Genomic DNA, 11,722 nt, shown 5'->3' with positions numbered 1-11,722 from the left:
GCGCTCCCCAGATCTACGACAGCCATCGACGATTCCGGCGTGCTGTGTTTGATCAACCGACGTGGTGGCATTAACAATGGCGCAGGAATGCAGCTTGGAGAAGATGAGCTCAGGGAGTTGAGGGGCGCAGGAGGAGGTTTTGCAGAGGAGAGCAGGAGAACGGCGCGAGCGGAAGTGCTCGAGGAAGAAGAAGGGGATCTTATATAGAGGTGTGGCGAAGCGGCGGACCGTTGGATGGAAAAACTGTGCGGCAGATGATAACCACGTGGAATAGGGGTAAAAAGGTATTTTAACCCTGGAGAAGTTACAGTACGTGCGCCAGGAAAAGCGGAGGACGTGTGTCCCCCACTTGCACGATGTGTCAAGATAATGGGTAATTTGGGCCCGCAAGGCAGCGGGAGAAGACTTCTCGCGATTTTCGGATTTGCAATCGTGGCTATCGTCAGCAATAACGTCACTCTATCCTGAGAAAAATTCGACTCAACAGCTTCATAAAAAGGCGACATGGAAAAATATTGGAGAGCCTTTGATCAAATACAAGTTTTTGATCAAATGCTCGGGGGCTACTTTGAAAAAATAAAAAGATCAAGAAAGACAAAATAGAAATGGCGTGAGCCTATGATCAAATACAAATATTTGCTCATAGCCTCGGGGGCTACTCCCATCGGGAGCGCTGTTCGCGCACCCGAGAAATTTGAAAACTTCGGGAGAGAAAGAAAATATAGCAGCATAAGGCGTGGAGCCTACACCCAAGCACAAGTCCTTGGCTGTAGCCTTGGGGGCTACTCCCATCGGGAACGCTGTTTGCGTGCCCGATGAAATTATAAAAAAGAAAGAAAGAAAGAGAAGAAGAAAGATAGAAGAGCAAAAGAGTATATTTCGAGTTATAAATAACTCTACATATACTCCCATCGGGAGAGCAATATAAGTCATCCGTTGACTCAATAAAATGTGCTATTCCAATAGCCGAATAAACACTCGACAATATATTCTCAGAACGCCAAAGTTGCGAACAATTTCTGAATGCCGCAAAACTTTGCGAAGGTAAGACCCCAGATCCGTTCTGTGTGGCGTGGTGCCGTCTCTGACGTCGGTTTGCTAATTTTATCTGTATCAACAGATACGAAGAAAAATCCTAACGGACGCGTTAGGTACCCGATAAAATATGACTGGGACTCGACAGAATGGTAAGACCTTAAGCGGCACCTGTCGAAGTTTACACCAGTATCCCGAGATCATGTCCAGGGACGTGATCTTGAAGTAGGTTTTTGCGGATTGCCACTAGAGCAGTTAACTAGTACCTGACCCGTCAGATGAACTAGCCCCAACTACCATTATCCCTGTACAATATAGAAATTTATGTGAAGAAATATAGAGAAGTTTTAAGTTGTCGAGTAAAACTAAACAATGGAGATTTTCCCTGACTCTACGATTCAAGCAAAATCTCGGGGGCTACTGACATAGGCATCCCCAATGGGCCTGCCGAAGATAGTACCCGGGGTTTACTGAAGGCCCACTACTCGAAGAATAAGAAGATTCGGAAGCCCAAGATATTGTTAAGGAAAGCTAGAGTTGTAATAGGAAGCATTATTTGTAATCTTGCGGGATGAGTTAGAAACCTTCCCGGACTCTGTAACTTGTACCATACGAATCCCTCGGCTCCACCTCCTATATAAGGGGGAGTCGAGGGACAAAGAAAGCATCGAATCATTGTCTCTCAAACCCTAATTTTCATAATCGTCGAGTACTTTTCGGCTGAAACCTTCGAGATCTACTTGTCCTCTACTTCCAACTAAACCCTAGTCTACAATCCGTAGGCATTGACAAGTTAATCCCTTGTCATCTACACTCTCTTGTTGGATGATGAACACCACTAATTGTGTAGGATTACACGAACCCTCAATGCCGGAGTTAACAAGCTCCACAATATTCGATATTCATATTTAAATAACCTTAGAGTGCATGATAGATCAACACAACTACACCAAGTACTAACATAGCATGCACACTGTCACCATCACACTATGAAGGAGGCATAGATCACATCAATACTATCATAGAAATAATTAACTTCATAATCTACAAGAGATTACAATCATAACCTACGCCAAGTACTACACGATGCACACACTGTCACCATTACACCGTGCAGGAGGAATAGACTACTTTAATAACATCACTAGAGTAGCACATAGATGAATAGTGATACAAAACTCATATGAATCTCAATCATGTAAGGCAGCTCATGAGATCATTGTATTGAAGTACATAGGAGAGAGATTAACCACATAGCTACCGGTACAGCCCCTTAGCCTCGATGGAGAACTACTCCCTCCTCATGGGAGACAGCAGCGGTGATGAAGATGGCGGTGGTGTCGATGGAGAAGCCTTCCGGGGGCACTTCCCCGTCCCAGCGGCGTGCCGGAACAGAGACTCCTGTCCCCCAGATCTTGGCTTCGTGATGGCAGCGGCTCTGGAAGGTTTCTCGTACCGTGGCTTTTCCGTATCGAAGATTTAGGTCAGGGACCTTTATATAGGCGAAGAGGCGGAGTCGGAGGGCTGACGAGGCGATGACACCATAGGGGGGCGCGGCCCACCCCCTGGCCGCGCCGGCCTGTCATCTGGGGCCCACAGGGCCCTCCTTTGGTGGCTCTCGGGTGTTCTGGAAGCTTCGTGGGATTTTAAGACTCTGGGCGTTGATTTCGTCCAATTCCGAGAATATTTCCTTACTAGGATTTCTGAAACCAAAAACAGCAGAAAACAGGAACTGGCACTTCGGCATCTCGTCAATAGGTTAGTTCCAGAAAATGCATAAAATCATCATAAAGTGTGAACAAAACATGTAGGTATTGTCATAAAACAAGCATGGAACATCAGAAATTATAGATACATCGGAGACGTATCACCCCACCAGTGTAAGTCCGTTGCACAAAGCGATACGGATTTTCCTCCTTAACACTTTTCCAATCACCAAGATGTGGTGTGCCCACATTGAATGGCGGCACCCTCTCAACAAGATCATCATCTTGGGCTGCCTGTTTATCTTTCCTCTTACTGGCAACTGACTTGCTTCTTCCCCCAGCGGAGCTGCCACGACCAATAGTCTGAGGTGCTTTAGAAGGCACGCGGCCGCTAGAACGGCATCGTGGAGGCATCATATGCCTTCCTTTCTTGGCAAGACTACCACGATCATCACTACTCGAACCACCTGTGAATCAACAAATAGAGCGAGGATAGCAGTGGGGTAAGTGTACATGTCATCAGAAAATAGAGAGGCCAAAGAGCATAGTATATATTCAAGTGTTTTGACGGAGTTGTGTGAAAAACTGGGCGACCCGGCGTACGGTCCGGTCCAACCGGACGAGAGACCGGGCGGGCCGGTTTTCCATCTGGTTGACCGGGCCACGCGCCGGACCGGTCGGTTGACCGGGCATGGGGCCGGGTTCTGTCGAATTGTGAGATTTTGCCCAGAAATTCCACCACAAAATCATGCAAAAACGCATAAACTTGAACATAGACTATAGCAATAGAGTGGAATATGTGCATAGTTGTGTGAGACTCTCTAATGGCATGAGGACTTAAAAACCCTAACCCTAACCATAAGTTTCTCAACTTTTCCTCAAGAAAAATGCAATGTGTGAGGAGGACTTAGAGAAAGAGGGAAAGGGAGAACAATTTACCCGAAGATATGATCCTCCTTGCTCAAGGGAACAAGAAGAACACCTAGGTAGGGCTTGAGAGCCAAATCCCCAAGATCTCCCAAAGTAGATTGAGAGGGACCAAATCCCTTGGTGGAGATGATGCAAGGGTCCCGATCTATGATTTGGTGAAGTTTGAGAGGTTTTTAGTGGTGGGAAGGCCCTAGGAAGAGGTGTGGATGATGGAGGCGGCAGCAATGGTGTGTATGGTGGAGGGGGGAAGTGAGGAAGAAGACCCCCAAGGGGTAACCTCCTACCCACTTAACCAGCCGCACGGCCGGTTTGCCGGCCGGTTGACCGGGCCAGGCGCCGGATGGCCCGGCGTAGAGGCCGGTCCAACTGGGCCAGAGACCGGCCAGAGTGTTTTGCCCCGTTTTGTCTCGTTTTGCCTCGTTTTGCCCCTATTCTTTGTGTAAATGTGTATGAATGCTCAGATGATGACATGTACATATAGATAGATAGACAATGATGAGATGAGCATAGACATGGGGTTGGAAACACAAAGTTCTCTAGGCATACCCATTGGAGTGAAAATCCAAACAAGATGTAAATAGCAACAATGGGCATGATTTGAAATATATATCAAGAATCATAATTCATTTTTGAAGTGATTTTTGCAATAAGATCATTTAGCCTTATATAGTCAAATCAAGTTGCAATTGAGGCTTAATGAGGGGCGGGGGATTACTCCCCCTATGTGAAAGCGCAAATGTCATGAGATCTCGAAGAGACATGCTTGGGTCCATATAATGACATTGGGTCTATTTATGTTGCACACATAGGTATGCATCATACCAAGACATGGTAAGATGACTATCCCCATATGTGATGTGCCTCTAAGCTAGATAGCAAGATAAATGCAAGAATATAGTGCAAGAAGTTATTCAATCTAAGTTTTTATGATCAAGAATACCAAGTTCTCCTCTCAAGTTAACAAACCGGGCTTCATCCAAAGGCTTAGTGAAAATATCCGCCAATTGGTATGTTGTCCCCACATGAGTGAGATCAATGTCCCCATTGGCAACATGGTCACATAGGAAGTGATGGCGAATGTCAATGTGTTTGGTGCGACAATGTTGAACCGGGTTATTGGCGATCTTTATTGCACTTTCATTGTCTCATAGAAGAGGCACCGTACCAAGAGACACACCATAGTCTTTCAAGGTTTGCTTCATCCATAACAATTGAGTGCAACAAGATGCCGCAGATATATATTCGGCTTCGACGGTGGATAAAGTGGTGGAGTTTTGTTTCTTGGATGACCAACTCACCAATGACCGGCCAATAAATTGGCAAGCCCCGGAGGTAGACTTCCGGTCAACCTTATCACCGGCCCAATTGGAATCCGAATAGCCAATGAGCTCAAAGGTTGACCCCTTTGGATACCATAGCCCGAGAGTAGGAGTGAGAACAAGGTATCTTAGAATCCGTTTGACCGTCATCAAATGGCTCTCCTTAGGAGCAGATTGAAAACGAGCACACATTCCTACACTTAGCATGATATCCGGCCTAGAGGCACAAAGGTAGAGCAAGGATCCTATCATGGAGCAGTATACCTTTATATCCACATCCTTCTCACCGTCACATGAGCCAAGTTGTCCCTTTACGAGCATGGGTGTCTTCATTGGGCCTGCATTGGTCATGTTGAATTTCTTGAGCATGTCCTTCACATACTTTTCTTGAGAGATGAAGGTGCCTTTTGCAAGTTGCCTCACTTGGAAGCCTAGGAAGAACTTCAACTCTCCCATCATGGACATCTCAAATTTCCTAGTTATCAATAGCTCAAAAGCTTTGTTATGATTGCGGTTAGTTCCACCAAAGATAATATCATCAACATATATTTGACATATAAATAAGCCACCCCCTTTAACCCGTTTGGTGAAAAGGGTGGAATCGACCGCACCCATGCAAAACCCATCATGTAGTAAGAAATCCCTAAGGAACTCATACCAAGCATGTGGAGCTTGCTTGAGACCGTATAATGCCTTATGGAGTAAATACACGAGATTGGGTCGGCGTGGGTCTTCGAAACCCGGGGGTTGAGCCACATATGCGGTTTCTTTTAGGGGACCATTCAAAAATGCACTTTTCACATCCATTTGATATAGTTTGAAATTGTGGAAAGATGCAAATGCAAGCAAAAGGAGAATAGCTTCAAGACGGGCTACCGGCGCAAAGGTATCCTCAAAATCCATACCTTCTATTTGCGCAAACCCTTGCGCCACTAATGTCGGGGGGATAACCCCCGGTATGCCAAAGGCATGCCAAACCGGATGGTTTGAGCCATCGAGATACCGGTTTAATGTTCTTACCGGAAACAAAGGTAGGAGTTTGGGCTAAGTAAAGCTAAGCCGGTATCCCCAAGGGGGTATGCCGGAACTCGGTAAAGAAGATACCGGAGAGAAGGGCCTGTCGGCAGGACTGGTCAAAGATTCTCTTCAGAGCAAGAAGACAAGGATGAGCTAAGCAAAGTGGCTTTAATCAGAGCCCTGGCGCCAAAGAGAGAGATGACGCTGAAAGAAGCCGGAGGACGTCAGCGTTCCTGATTAAAGAGGACCCAGGCGTCATCTATGATTAAAGTAGCTTTGTAAAGTAGTTTGTCCAGTCAAAGATGCCATTAGGGTTTCTTGTTCTGTAAGCCACCCTCTCCCCTATATAAGGAGAGGGGGTACTGCCTCATACAGGCGCGTGTCCACAGAGGAGATTAGACGATAGAACTTGTATTCAAGCTCTTGTAACCATGTTGAGATCAATGAAGCTAGCGATCTAGTAAAGAGTTCTTCCTCTTGTCTCTCTTCTTGCATACCGGCCCTTGGTTGTGTTCTTGAGGAAAGCATCCGGAAGTTCATCCCATCTAGTCGCAAACCCTCCCCCGAATCCTCTAGCGTCCATTCGGCCCCAATCTAAGCCATCCTATGGCATCTGCTCGTTCGCCACGACGACAGTTGGCGCCCACCGTGGGGCATGAAGTGGCGCTTGAAGGAGTTCACATTCGGGCGGGCATCCTCGAGATCTCCGGCGAGCGTACGGTGTCCGCGCTCGTGCAGCGCATCTACGCCATGGACTTCATCAACGACAACGCGGGCTGCTTCGCCAACGGCGGCATCTTCCCCAAGAACGGCCGCATCATCGAGTTTGGCAGCCACCGCGTCTACTTCGGCACCGTCCCTGTGCGCCAGCGCCTCTCGCCGGTGCTGGTGGCACCGGACCCGCCAAGATGGCTCTGTGCTGGCCACGCCACCGGCAGCGTCGAGGTAATGATGACCGGCGTGGTTGGTGCAGGAAAAGAAGCCGCGGGTGAAGGTGCTGGTCGTGCGGTTTCGACCCGTGCAGCCAAGCCACCGCTGGAGCGCGACGCAAGCGCAGCGGGAGCAACGTCAGCACCACCGGAAACACCGCTTCAAGCGGCGATGAACGTCCTCGCCACCCCCATCGCGCAGAACATCGACCCGGCAGCGGCTCAGGCGGAGCTGGAGGCGCAGCGCCAGAAGGTGCTCGAGAGCGGCAAGGACATCATCCGGGCGCAGCGCGAGCTGAACCTAACCCTACGTGAGTATAACGCTGCCCATGGCTTTGCTTCTGTTAGCGCGCATGCTGCTAGGATACCGGAGAACCGGCTAAAAGCTCGCAACCTAGATCAGGATTTGCGCAAAGAAATTCTTGCCGGCAAAAGTACCTCTGCATCTATTAGCATCGTGGAAAAACCTAAGTACAGCAGCCCGGATAAAACTATAAAAGCTGCTAAAGCTGCAGTAGAGCTGTGTGAATCGCTTTCCGGAGATGCTTTGGCAAAACAGCAAGAGCGTGTTAGGGAGCTGCTAGAAACTATTGAGCAGCAGAATGCTGAGCAACTGGCTAAGCTGAACAAGGCTGCGGCCTCAAAATCCGCGTGTTCAACAAAGAATGCTGGAAGCAAGTCCCATGGGCAGGCATCGTCCCCCCATCCGGACAGAAGAAGAAAAAAAGAGATGAACGCACAGCAGATGACTGTGTACGATCCGGTTCTTGCCGAAAAACAACAAGCCGGGCAACATGATGCCGGTAGAAAAAGCCAAGGGGCAGAACGAGGCTATGCCAGAGGAGGCTATGCCGGAAACAATCATGCCGGTAGGCATGAGACCGGGCAAAATTATCGAGCTGCAAGGGCAGCGTATGAGGAGATGCCACCACCAAGGTACCGGCAGGCAAGAGCCGTGGAACCGGAAAGATACGGAGAGGGAGATTCCGAAGTAGAGCGAACAAGAGTCTACCGGAACCCCTTGGGAGATCGCCTGGGGGAAAGATGTTTGCCAGACCAGGATGCGAGGCACAGGCTGGACAGAGTACATCTTTCCGAGATGATCGAATCTGAGGGTCCTCCCGGCCCAAAATGTTTTGGCCCACGGATCATGGGAGAGGAGCCACCGGTACGCAATTTCCAGCTGCCTCGAGACACAAAAACGTATGATGGCACGACCAAGCCGGAAGATTGGCTGGCGGACTATGTCACAGCTGTTTATGTAGCTGGTGGTGGAGTAAACCGGCGTTGGGCGGTGAGAATCATACCATCCTACCTGGTAGGCCCTGCACGGATTTGGCTTAACAACTTGCCGGCAGGAAGCATAAACGGATGGCTGGACTTTGAGGAAGCCTTCGTGAACAACTTCAGTAGCACTTACAAGAGGCCGAACCGGCCCCAACAGCTCGCTTTATGCCAGCAACGTGCCGGAGAGACAGACAGAGATTATCTTACCCGGTGGAACTCAACAAGAAACACGTGTGAAGGAGTGATAGAGGCACAAGTAATTGCTTGGTTCAGTCAAGGATGCCGGAGAGGATCACCGCTGTGGCAAAAGCTGCAGAGAAGCATGCCAGCAACCTTGGCAGAGATGATACGTGTGGCGGACAGCTATGCATTGGGAGACCCATTGCAACCAGCAGAACAAGTTGAGCCGGAGCAGCGACAGGAACAATACCGGGACAACCGGAACCACAAGAGAAGGGAAGATTTCCCGGATCGAAGGTACGCTCCGCAGCACGTTGCTGCCGTGCAAGAAAATTATGATGCCGGCGGCAGCCAAAGGCAAAAAACCAGATCGCAGCCATGGGCGGGTCCAAAAAAGCAGTGGGTCGAAAAGAAACCCTGGGGCCAGAAAAAGAATTGGCAGGAACCCGTAAAATACACCATGGAAGCCGCCATGGATCAACCTTGCCGGTGGCACACGCCGAACCCGGATCACCCGTCAAACCACCTGACGAAGGATTGTTCTTGGACTAAGTACTTGATGCAAAAGGGAGCGGTAAAGGACGCGCAGGCACAAGGGTGCTCAACAGTGTTGCCACCATCGCAAGATATGCTGCGTCAGCAACAACTACCACCACCGCCACCACTCACCGGAGCAAATGCTTTACCGGTACAGCAGCAGCCAAATAGGCAGCAGTACCAGCAAGTTAACCGGGTGGAGCAAAACGATGATCAACCACCTCCACCGGCACCTTTAGGCCGGAATATTTACGAGGGCCCGCATATGTGCTGTGTTGTCTTTGTCACTGAGCCAACAGACATGCAAAGTGTGCACCGCCGCTCCATGGAGGTCAATGCTGTGATGCCGGCAGTCCCCAAATACATGCTGTGGTCAGATCAGGAAATTACCTGGTCATTTAAGGATCACCCTAAGATCATGCCGAATCCGGGTGGATACGCTCTTGTTGTGGACTCAATCATGAAAGGGCCGCAAACTCGAGTAAAATTCAGCAAGGTGCTAATAGACAACGGCAGCAGCATAAACATCATGTACAAGCACACCATGCATACGCTGGGCATAACAGAAAACATGCTTCAGCCCACGCGTACGACGTTCCACGGAATCGTTCCGGGCTTGTCCTGTGCCCCGGTAGGAAAAGTTCGGGTGGACGTAGCATTTGGAGGACGTGACAATTGCCGGGTTGAAAATGTTGAATTTGAGGTAGTAGACCTAGACAGTCCTTACCATGCGTTGCTGGGAAGACCAGCGTTGGCAGCTTTCATGGCTACCACTCATACGGCTTACCTCAAGATGAAGATGCCGGCACCTCGTGGACCCTTGACTGTGGTGGGGAACTACAAAGTCTCACTAGAAACTGCATCTGCCGGATCAAACCTAGCGGAATCACTGGTGATCGCGGACGAAAAGAAAAGGATGCAAACAGCGGTTGCGCTGGCTCAGTCCTCACAGTTGAGCTTAGCGGCAATGAGTGGAAACTTGGGCTCACCGGCATTCAAGCCGACGAATGAAACAAAGGACATTGTGCTGGATCCGGCTTACCCAGAGCGCACCGTTCGCATCGGTGCCGGACTCGATCAAGCATAGGAAAGCGCGCTCGTCAGCTTCCTCCGTGAGAATCGGAATATCTTTGCCTGGTCAACTGATGACTTGGTGGGTGTTCCGAGGGAGCTGGCTGAGCACTCCTTGAATGTCCGGAAAGACGCCAAGCCGGTGCGGCAACCCTTGCGCCGGTTCGCTGAAGATAGGAGGAAGATTATTGGAGAAGAGGTAACCAAACTGCTTGTTGCCGGATTCATTGTGGAGGTCACGCACACAGAGTGGCTGGCCAATCCGGTAATGGTCGAAAAGAAAAAAGATGAGAACCTGGAGGCAAAAGCTCCGAAGGTGTGGCGCATGTGCATCGACTACACCAACCTAAACAAGGCTTGCCCAAGAGACCCTTTTCCTTTACCACGGATCGATCAAGTGATTGATTCAACTGCTGGGTGTGAGTTGTTGTCCTTCCTGGATGCGTATTCCGGTTTCCACCAAATTCCCTTGAAAAAGGAAGATCAAATAAAAACTGCGTTCATTACCCCGCACGGGGCTTATTGCTATGTTACTATGCCTTTTGGTTTGCGCAACGCTGGTGCAACGTACCAGCGCTGTATGCAAAAATGCTTGTTTGATCAAGTCGGAAAGAATGTGCAAGTCTATGTAGACGACATTGTGATAAAAACTAAGGTAAAGAACACCTTAATCGATGACATCCGGCAAACATTCGATAACCTAAGATGGTTCCGGATGAAGCTTAATCCGGCAAAATGCACTTTCGGTGTCCCTGCCGGCAAGTTGCTCGGTTTCCTTGTGTCAAGCCGGGGCATTGAAGTCAATCCGGTAACAATCCGAGCAATAGAAAGAATGACTATCCCACGAGAGCTAAAAGATGTGCAAAAATTTACCGGAAGCTTGGCATCGCTAAGCCGATTCGTAAGCAGGTTGGGAGAAAAAGCTCTGCCACTCTATGCTCTGATGAAAAAATCCGACAAGTTCGTCTGGACCCCTCAGGCAGACGCAGCGTTTAAAGAACTGAAAACAATGCTGGCCACAGCACCTATACTGGCTTCACCGCTAGAAAGAGAGCCTATGCTATTATACATAGCAGCAACAAACCGGGTTGTGAGCGTAGTAGTTGTGGTTGAAAGAGAAGAGGAAGGAAAAACCGTCCAGAGGCCGGTATACTACCTGAGCGAGGTGCTCTCCCTCTCGAAACAAAACTACCCTCACTTCCAGAAGATGACTTATGGCGTGTACATGGCCGCCACAAAACTCAAGCACTACTTTGAAGAACATCCTATGAAGGTGGTGAGTGAAGCACCAATCTCCGATATCATGTGCAACAAGGACGCTAGCGGAAGGATTGCAAAATGGGCAATCCAGATATCACCATATGTACCAGCGTACGAAAGAAGGGATGCCATAAAATCACAGGCTTTGGCTGATTTCCTCGTTGATTGGGCGGAAATGCAATACAAACCGCTAGATCAGAGGATAGAATACTGGAAAATGCACTTTGATGGATCCAAACTCAAAGAGGGTCTAGGTGCCGGTGTGGTGCTCACCTCACCAAAAGGAGATCACCTCCGGTACGTTTTGCAAGTACATTTCAGGGCATCGAATAATGTCGCTGAATATGAAGCTTTGATCCACGAGCTTAAGGTCGCAAAAGAAATCGGTGCGCACCGGATCATTTGCTATGGAGATTCAGATCTTGTGGTACAGCAGTGTTCCGGGGATTGG

This window comes from Lolium perenne, chromosome 7 (assembly GCF_019359855.2).
Source record: "Lolium perenne isolate Kyuss_39 chromosome 7, Kyuss_2.0, whole genome shotgun sequence".
NCBI lineage: Eukaryota > Viridiplantae > Streptophyta > Magnoliopsida > Poales > Poaceae > Lolium > Lolium perenne.
The sequence above is the reverse complement of the archived record's forward strand: the minus strand, read 5'-3'. Positions refer to the sequence as shown.